Source organism: Lactuca virosa, chromosome 3, assembly GCF_052849685.1.
Source record: "Lactuca virosa cultivar CGN04683 chromosome 3, Lactuca_virosa_CGN04683_v6, whole genome shotgun sequence".
Classification (NCBI taxonomy): Eukaryota; Viridiplantae; Streptophyta; class Magnoliopsida; order Asterales; family Asteraceae; genus Lactuca; species Lactuca virosa.
Window position 1 is genome coordinate 435633455 of NC_136428.1, and position 8971 is coordinate 435642425.

At 39.2% G+C, this 8971-nt stretch overlaps 1 non-coding gene across 1 annotated transcript; it reads right to left on the reverse strand.

The window, feature by feature from the left end:
* Positions 1-8015: 8015 nt before the first annotated feature.
* On the reverse strand, positions 8016-8122 carry LOC145168203 (small nucleolar RNA R71). The gene has a single exon (XR_013741774.1). It is a non-coding gene; the product is annotated as a small nucleolar RNA R71 (small nucleolar RNA).
* Between the last annotated feature and the right edge of the window lie 849 nt (positions 8123-8971).

Below are 8971 nucleotides of genomic sequence, written 5' to 3' on the forward strand. Positions count from 1 at the left end.
AATTTTGACGATTATCTTTTATTTGGATGAGGCTAATTATTTTCATAACATAAAAAACGAATTTTTATCAAGAAAAACAATCCATAGTTAATTATCCAAATCCAAATTATGCCAAGAAAGCCGAAAAATCTGCCAGTCCCGTCACCACCTCATGGTAATTTTGACCACCTCGTGGTGATCAGGCAGAGTCTAAAAAAATTGATTTTTTTCAGCTTTGAACAAACAACAATTGCATCAAATAACAAAAAACAACCCATGGCTCTGATACCACTGTTGGGTTTTAGTATACTACAACATCCTATGGTGCACAAACAACCCTAATTTATTTGGATCTATGTTTTCTCTAATTATACATGCAATATTGTTTCCAAAGCATAAAGCCTACAACTAGCAAAGAATTGACATAAACAACATAAAATACTAGCTCGGAGTTTACCTCTTTATGTAGCTTGTAGAACTTGTTGTATTTGGCCTTTAAAAACTTGGCACCCTAAGTGTGATGCCTCAAACAGTTCACAACACATCTAGGACAAAGGAGAACATGAGAGAGATGTTGGTAACTCCAAAATCGGATCTAATGAACTCCAAGAACTCTAGCAGTCGATTTTGGGTGCCAAGGGAGTCCTTTTATAGTGTGGCAAAGTCTAGGGTTACATCCATACAAACCCTAATGCCCATGACCTTTCATATTACTTAGGCTCCATGGGTTAAACCTCCATGGACTATCCATGGACTACCATATTGGTTTAGTCCTTCCTAAATAACAATTGGCCCACACTATAAGAATAATTGATTTACCAAATCAATCCCCATATATTTACTTAGTCTCTTTTGATCACACAATTAATTCCAAATTAATTCTTGATCAATACTAATTAAATAATATGATTTCATATTAATATATTAGAACTTATAATATATTAATAAATCATAAGTAACCTCTTACTCAAGTATCCATCCTATCAAATTGTCCTAGTGATATGCCACCCGAAATGTACCATGCTACTCTCGGGTCAAGTACATACCAATAATAGTTATGGGCTTAGACACCTAATCCAACAGGATCTGCCAGCCGAGCTTAGTCAGATCCACAACACTTTTCATGTCTCCCAGCTGCGGAAGTGCTTGGTAGACGACTCCACAGTGGTGCCCCTAGAGGATATTCAGGTGAATGATAGCCTGAACTACATCGAGCGACCAGTAGCCATCCTCGACAGGAAGACGAAGGATCTGAGGAACAAGAGGGTTCAGTTGGTGAAGGTGAAATGGCGACACCGCAAGGGCTATGAATGGACCTGGGAGCCGGAGGACGAGATGAGGGAGCACTACTCAGAGCTATTCCCAGACTCAGCAGACTTCGAGGACGAAGTCTAAAATAAGTGGGGAGATTTGTAATGCCCGGATCCTGGTATGTATTTTTAAATCAAATTATTCATTTTTGCAAAGGGACTCGACGAGTTGGAGGCCCCAAACTAGTCGAGTAGGAATGGAATTTGGACGCGGGACTTGAAGTCTACTCAACGAGTTAAGAGCCTCAACTCGACGAGTAGGGCTGCCAGAGTGAAACCCTAATTTTTAGGGTTTTCACCCTATTTAAACACCTTAACCTCCAAAGGTTGGCCTCATTTGTAGCCTCCATCACCCCAAACCCTAGCCACGAAACCCTAATATACTTTTGAGTGCTTTTGAGCCATTGTTGTGGGTTCTTTGTGATTTTGAAGCTTGAGAAGGAAGGCGAAGCTTGGGGGTTCAAGAGGAAGATAGTAGATATGGAGTTTGAGCTGCATTTCTGACTCATTTGAGGTATAAAGTTGATACCTTGGCTTTCTATTACTTAGATCTTCATTTAGAGTAGTATGTTGCCATTTTTGGGCTATATTGAAGTCATTTTCGGGATTGGAGTGTATCATGGAGTTGTGACTTCAGATCTAGGCACTCATGAGCTTGTGAGGCTTAAAGTTGCCAGCTTTATCTAGCCTTAGCCCTTCCCCAAGCCCTAGACCTCTTATATAGCTTATTTTTGGTGTTTCTAGCTTCACGACACCATGCATGAACGTAAAGTTAGCAACTTTACATGGTAACTTAGTCCTAGGGGACCAGATCTGTGATGTGGAAGCATTGAACTCGATTGGAAGTGACTGAATGAATTTAGACTAAGGGGGACTCGACGAGTTGTTTATCCAACTCGACGAGTTGGGTCGTGGTCCCCCAACCTTTTCTGTTACTGAGCAAACTCGTTGAGTCTAGGAAATGACTCAACGAGTTGGCCATAGTTTTTGGGTTTTGAAGATTGAAGAACTCGACGAGTTCAAGGAGGAACTCGGCGAGTTATGAGTGAAATACCCTGACTCTGTTATAAGGGGGAACTCGACGAGTTCATGAAAGAACTCGACGAGTTGGATCGAGATTTCCAGGGTTTTATGGATCATGGAACTCGACGAGTTGATGGACCAACTCGGCGAGTTGAGTTAACCAGGATGTTGGCTTTGACTAGTACGTTGACTTTGACCAGAACGTTGACTTTGTCTTGGACTTTGACCAGAGTTGACCCTTAAAGGGGTTGAGTATGAAAGGGTAATTAAAAGAGATTTTTATGTGTAGGAGTTTGAGAGGAGTTGATTTCCAGAGCCACGGACAGTTCAGCTACTTCACGACATTGAGGTGAGTTACCTACCAGTAGAAGTGGGTCGAAGGTACCAATGCCGGCCCACTAGTAAGAGTTATAGTAGAGATGATTGTCTTTGTGATAATTATCTGGTATGCCACTATCTGTTATGCTTTATGTGCGAGTATGCTATGATATTATGTCATAGTGGTAGGAGGGGTAGAATAGGCCCGAGTACCGGTCGAAAGGACCGAAGGGGTATGCCAGCACCTTAATAAGCTAGGCAGTATATGACTTATGTGTTAATGTACTAGGATGTTATATGGTAGAAGTAGGGGTGAAATCGTCCCCGGTACCGGTCGAGAGGACCGAAGGGGTAGGCCAGCACCATGATATGCTAGGAAAGGTACCAGTCGAAAGGACCGAAGGGGTAGGCCAGCACCCTGATATGCTAGGCAAGTTACTGGTTGAAAGAGACCGAAGGGGTAGGCCAGCATCCTGATATGCTAGGCAGTTACCGGTTGAAAGAGACCGAAGGGGTAGTTCAGTACGCGGACATGTTAGACAGTATGTTTATTGTATGGTATGTGGTATGATGGGGGAACTCAATAAGCTTTGTGATTACAGTTTTCAGTTTTGTTTCAGGTCCTTCTTATTCGAAGGGAAAGGAGCCGGCACGGTAGCAACGCATCACACACATGATTTTCCGCATATGAGATTCTTAGGATTTATACTCTGATGTTGTTTTATCATGACATGTTTTGACTATTGATACTTTGGTTTTGATATGAGTTGATACTATGGCTATTTTCAGACAAATGGTTTTATAATTATTATATCAAAAATGAAATTTTTGGTCCTGAATTTTGGGATGTTACACTCCTAAACCCTAATCTCGACCGTTAGCCACCATTTTAGTGTTCTTGAGCTCTTGTGAAGGATATTAGTATTTTCTTATGTATATTGAAGAAATAGAAGGTCATTGAAGATTCATTGCTTGGAGTGAAGCTTAGAGATCCAAAGTTGTCACCTCTTTTGCAAGCTATTGAAGGTAAAAAGTTCTTAGCTTGACAACTCTTTGTGTAGATCTAGTTTGGGGTGATTTATGGCTTATTTTAGTCCCTTTGGTTTGTCCTTGTGAGAAAAGGTTACCCCGGGAGCTTGGTATTTAGATCTGGACATTTTAGAGGTCCCTAATGCATAAAAATGTCACCGTGATGGGATTTGTGCAACCATGCAAAGTTGATGTCTCATTTTATGAAGCTAAGATTCTAGAATTGGACCTTGGGGTGTTTTTAACCATGAAAAGGCTTAAAGCCTTCGACTTTATGGATTAGGAATTCAATAGGATGCCATTTTATGGATTGGGTGATAAGTTCTGAAGTGATTAAGTCATTTGGCAAAAGGTTTGGGATTAGGCCAGTATGTGGGACGTACTCCAGGGTACGCTGAGCGTACTGGCTGCGAACCCGTTTCTGAATTAATCGCGTACGTGTGGGTTACGAGCTTGGTAGGCCGAGCATATGTGGAATGTGGGCCGAAGGAGTTGTGGGCTTGGGTTTTTGGGCTATGTTTTGTGTGGGCTTGGCCCCTTAACTCCTATGGATAATTCCTAGATTTTGAGCTTTCTTAGATTGGGCCATTTTGGACAGATTGGGGAATTTTGCACTTTGGGTGCCATTTAGGACAAGTAGGAAAAAGGGTAAAATGTTCTTTTTCCTAGGATGTTGGACAAGTAAACTAGACTCATGATTTTGAATTAAGACCCAATTATTAATTGGGTATTATTGATGATGTTAGCGTGGGGATTTTCGAGACCAGCATAACGAGATTTTATCTAAGAGATTCTGTAGTTTGAGGTGAGTTTCTTCACTGTGTTTAGTGGGTCGAAGGCACCAAAGCTGTCCCATGGTTTATTATGTTTAGGATGCTAGTTGTCTGCGTGACTCTTGCATGTGTTATGTGTTTATATATATACCGGGTGGGGCCTGGTGAACATTTTGTATGCTATTTATCTTTGTGATTTCTGCATGTGTTTATATGTTTGTATGTATACCGGGCGGGGCTTGATGCCAGGCGGAGCCTAATGACTGACGAATCTGTTCCGAGCGGGGTTCGATGGCGGGTAGGGCCTGATGCCGGGTGGGGCCTATTATATGTTAATATGTATGGTATGTGGTATTTTGGGGAACTTACTAAGCTTTGTGAATTTATGTTTTAGGTACTTCTAGTTCGAAGGGGAAGAGCCTGGGATGATTGCAGTGCACACACCATATTGTTCCACATTTTATATTACTCTGATGTACTTCGATGTTTATTGATACACTCTGATTCACTATGGTTTCTATGATGTTGTTTTGGATAATGGTTTTATTAATTTAAAAATCAAAATTTTTAGTCTTAACTATGGGGACGTTACAAGTTGGTATCAGAGCCTTAGTATGAGGGATTCGGGCATACCTTCGGGCGTGGATGAACTCAAACGGAGGGTTTGGTGAAATTGTTTAAAAAGAAATGTTTTATAAAATGATTTTCTAATAAAATAAAAAGGGTGTGGTGCATGCAATCGACTGAGCTCAAGTAAGTTTTCCCAAAATACCCATACATGTTTTATGATATGCTTTGATGTGTGAATCTGTGAATCGTATGCTAGTTAGGTCTAAGGATATGCTGAGGATTTGCATGATAGAATGCTAGGAGAGATGCCTTTATATGCCTACTTTATGAGCTTTTAGACTTACATGCTAATACTGATCAGTCGTTGATAGGATGGCTTGTTTAGGTTATGCTTGTTCCGATTACTCGATGCTTAAATGCTGCTTGCCTTGTGCTTTCTAGGAGTTCACATTAACTTCATCTATCTAGTAAGCAAATATGCTAAGTTATATTACTAAGACAAATTTTTTTTAGAAGGTTAGGTTTTAACTCTATTGCGCAACTCTTGTTTGAGTTCAACTGTTGTAGTGTGAGACCTTTCATTCGAAGAATTATCTGGTGTCGGTGATATATAATAGTGTCCGTGAGCTAGTTAGAGGGAGTTATTGGGAGTTACTTTCATAGCTGATGGCGAATAGTGGTGTGGTGATTGCCCTAGGAGATGCCTAGGAAGAGATTTAGTGATGGGAGCTTTGTCTTGTTGAGGAAATTGTTGATATTGCCATATTTATACATATTTTTTTGGCAATATTTAACTACATTTTGATTAATATTTTGGCTATTTTCATAGATAAATGGTACTTATAAGGTTAAATTATATTGTGCAGCAAAAAAGAAGACATTTTGAAGAAAAGGGACTACAAGCGTTAAAGAATGGAACTTTGGAGGATAAAGGCTTGAAAGATAAAAAAAAATCCAGAAAAATACGTATTCACAAAGTGAGTATTAAAGACCCACAACGTGAGTAAGGTCTTCCAGAAGATAAACATCGAGAATCAAGAGTCCTTGTTGAACAAGGATAACTACTGAACTCACAACGTGAGACGCATATGCTCACGACGTGACTATGGATAATTCGAAAAATATATAAGTCCTTGATCCCTACGACTTGGAAGTAGTTGGCTGACTTGAGAAGGGTTCCAAGAGTCGAATTTAGGAAGAGAGAAGGCTTGGAATTGGTTCTAATACCAAGGAAGAAGAAGGAGTTCATAATCTACTTTCTAGTTTGGTACATTATGATGTTTTCAATCATAACTTGCTTATGTTTATTTGTTAGAATGAGTAGCTAAATCTACCTGCTTCTGTTAGCTAGATGAAGCTGGAACTCATGGTTTGCTTATAGTAATTTATACTTTTCTTGTTGGTTAATGTCTTGTGTTTGATTGATTACACCTAGCATGCTTAATTTGATAACTAGATTGCTTTAGATTCTTATTCTGTGTAGTTAGTGATCATTAATCTGCATGAATCTGATTACCTAGTAATTTAGTGAATATTAGATTATTAGAGCTAAGATCGAACAAATCTTAGATAAGCAATTGAAATATTGAATTTAGTTGTGCTAGAGAACTCATATTGTGACCATAAATTGTGTTTGTCAACTCAATCTTACATAGCTCCAATTCTATTTAATAATTGATTTTGTGTTAAATTATGTGTGATTATACATAGCTCTACATGAATTAATTGAATATTAGTAAATTTGGAATTGAATTGCAAATAATGTTTTAATTGGTAACCAACATAATTGTCATAATTATTATTTAAAACCATTGAGGGAAAGTGGATTCAAACTAACATAAGTGTTTTTGTTAATTGATTGAATAGTTGTTAAGGAATTAAGTTCATCTAAACTTGCAAAATTAGATAAAAACCATTACTTTGCTAGAATCTTAGGTTAACTTAATAGTAGTTTGATTAATTAATTAAAACCGTTCCCTGTGTTCGACCCCGACTTACTTAAACTACATTACAATCCGACTAGGTACACTGCCTAGGTGCATATTGGTTAGTTAAGTTAATTAGGAAATAAATTTAAAATTGTTAGGTACTTTTGTGCACATCAAGTCTTTGGCGCCGTTTCCGGGGAACGCCTATCTTAGTTGTTTATCTAATTGCTTTAGGTTAATCGATCCTTTTTGTGGGGTAAAACTTGCAAACAGTTATTTATTTTTATTTTTTTATTCCGGAACTGAACTCACGACGTGAGCTTTTAAGGCTCACGACGTGAATCCAGTCGTTTTTCTTTTTCTTTGTTTTTGTTCACTTTTACGTTTTTTTTGTTTATTTTGCAATAGTTCATGACCAGAGGTTCCAACACGCCTTTGGTGCCACCACTTGGAGATCCAGAGTTGGCTATTCACAAAAAGACGGATAAGAACACAGGAGTGAACGAAACACCAAAGAAGTCACCTTTCAAGGATCTCAAATCAGTTTTTGGAAAGAAGGCAGGAAAGAAAGTGGGAGAGTCAAGTACATCATCAAAGGACAAAAGCAAAGTAGAAAGCTTTGATCAAATATCTAACCCGCAAGAATCCGAGCCTGAATTCGGATTAGAAAGGAGTGAACACGAAGACAAGCCAGAAAACGAGATGGAAAACATTGCAGATATGTCCATGGGAGCATACAAGAAGCGGATAAGAGACGATGCTGGTCCCGGTTTAGTACAACCTACAATTCCCACCACTGAAACATTCGAGTTGAAAGGACACATTCTTGCTGCACTTAAGGATGTACCATTTTATGGAAAGGATCATGAGGATGCTTACAAGCACTTAGATGAAGTCAATGACATTGCAGACTATTTCAATATCCCAAATATTCTAAGAGAGACCGTGTTGTTAAGGATGCTTCCCGTTACTTTTAAAAGAGCTGCAAGAGATTGGTTGAAAGCACTTCCACCCGGTGCAATTACTACTTCGCACAGATGCGTGAGCAATTCTTGGAACAATTCTGCCCACCATCAAAAATATCTAAACTCAAGAAGGCAATAGCCAACTTTGAGCAAAATTCGGGTGAATCATTTTATGAGGCATGAGAACGTTATAAGGGGTTGCTAAGGAATTGTCCTCAAAATGACCTCAACATACAACAAGAAGTATCTATCTTTTATGACGGGGTGAATGTCATGACAAGGCAACTCCTTGATTCTCAAGGACCACTTACTAAGAAAAATCCGGGTGAAGTGAAGGAGTTGATTGAAGAGTTTTCAAAGCATTCTCATGAGTAGCAGAATCCAAGAAATGAAGGAGCAAAAGGAATTGGGGGAGGCAATTCTGAAGACATGGCTGCTGTACTAGCTATGCTTGACACCATGGACAGAAGAATGACAAAGATTGACCAGTCAATTCATGCTATTAGAGTTAGATGTGAAAGTTGCAATGGTCCACACTTGACAAAAGAATGCCACTTGGATGAACAAGGAGATAGAAAGGCTCAAGTTTGCTATTCTAGTAGGGATAAATATGATGAAGATTGGAGAAAACCCAAGAAGGAGTGGTTGCCATATGAAGAGTACAAGAAGAAAAAAGAAGAAAAATATAGGCAGACAGGCCGAGGCTTCTACCAAAAGGAACAACCACTAGCAGAAAAGAATGTTGACTTAGAGAACGTGTTAGCTCGTTTTATGGAGGCTTCTGAAAAAAGGCACGATGAAACGGATGCAGTGATGAGGGAACAACAGAATATCATGAAGGAAAAGCAAGCTTTGCTAAGAAATCACCAAGCATCGATCCATAATATTGAAGTCCAACTAGGTCAACTAACTACTCTCGTGCAAGAAAAGTTATCTCCAAAAATCCCCGAGAACAAGCCTCAATCGCATGTAATGGTAATTGAAACTGAAGAAGAGGCTATTTCTGAGTTCTTAGAAGCACTACAAGTGGAGCCACAACCGTCTGAACCGAAGCCGAGAAAGTCAAAAATCGAAGA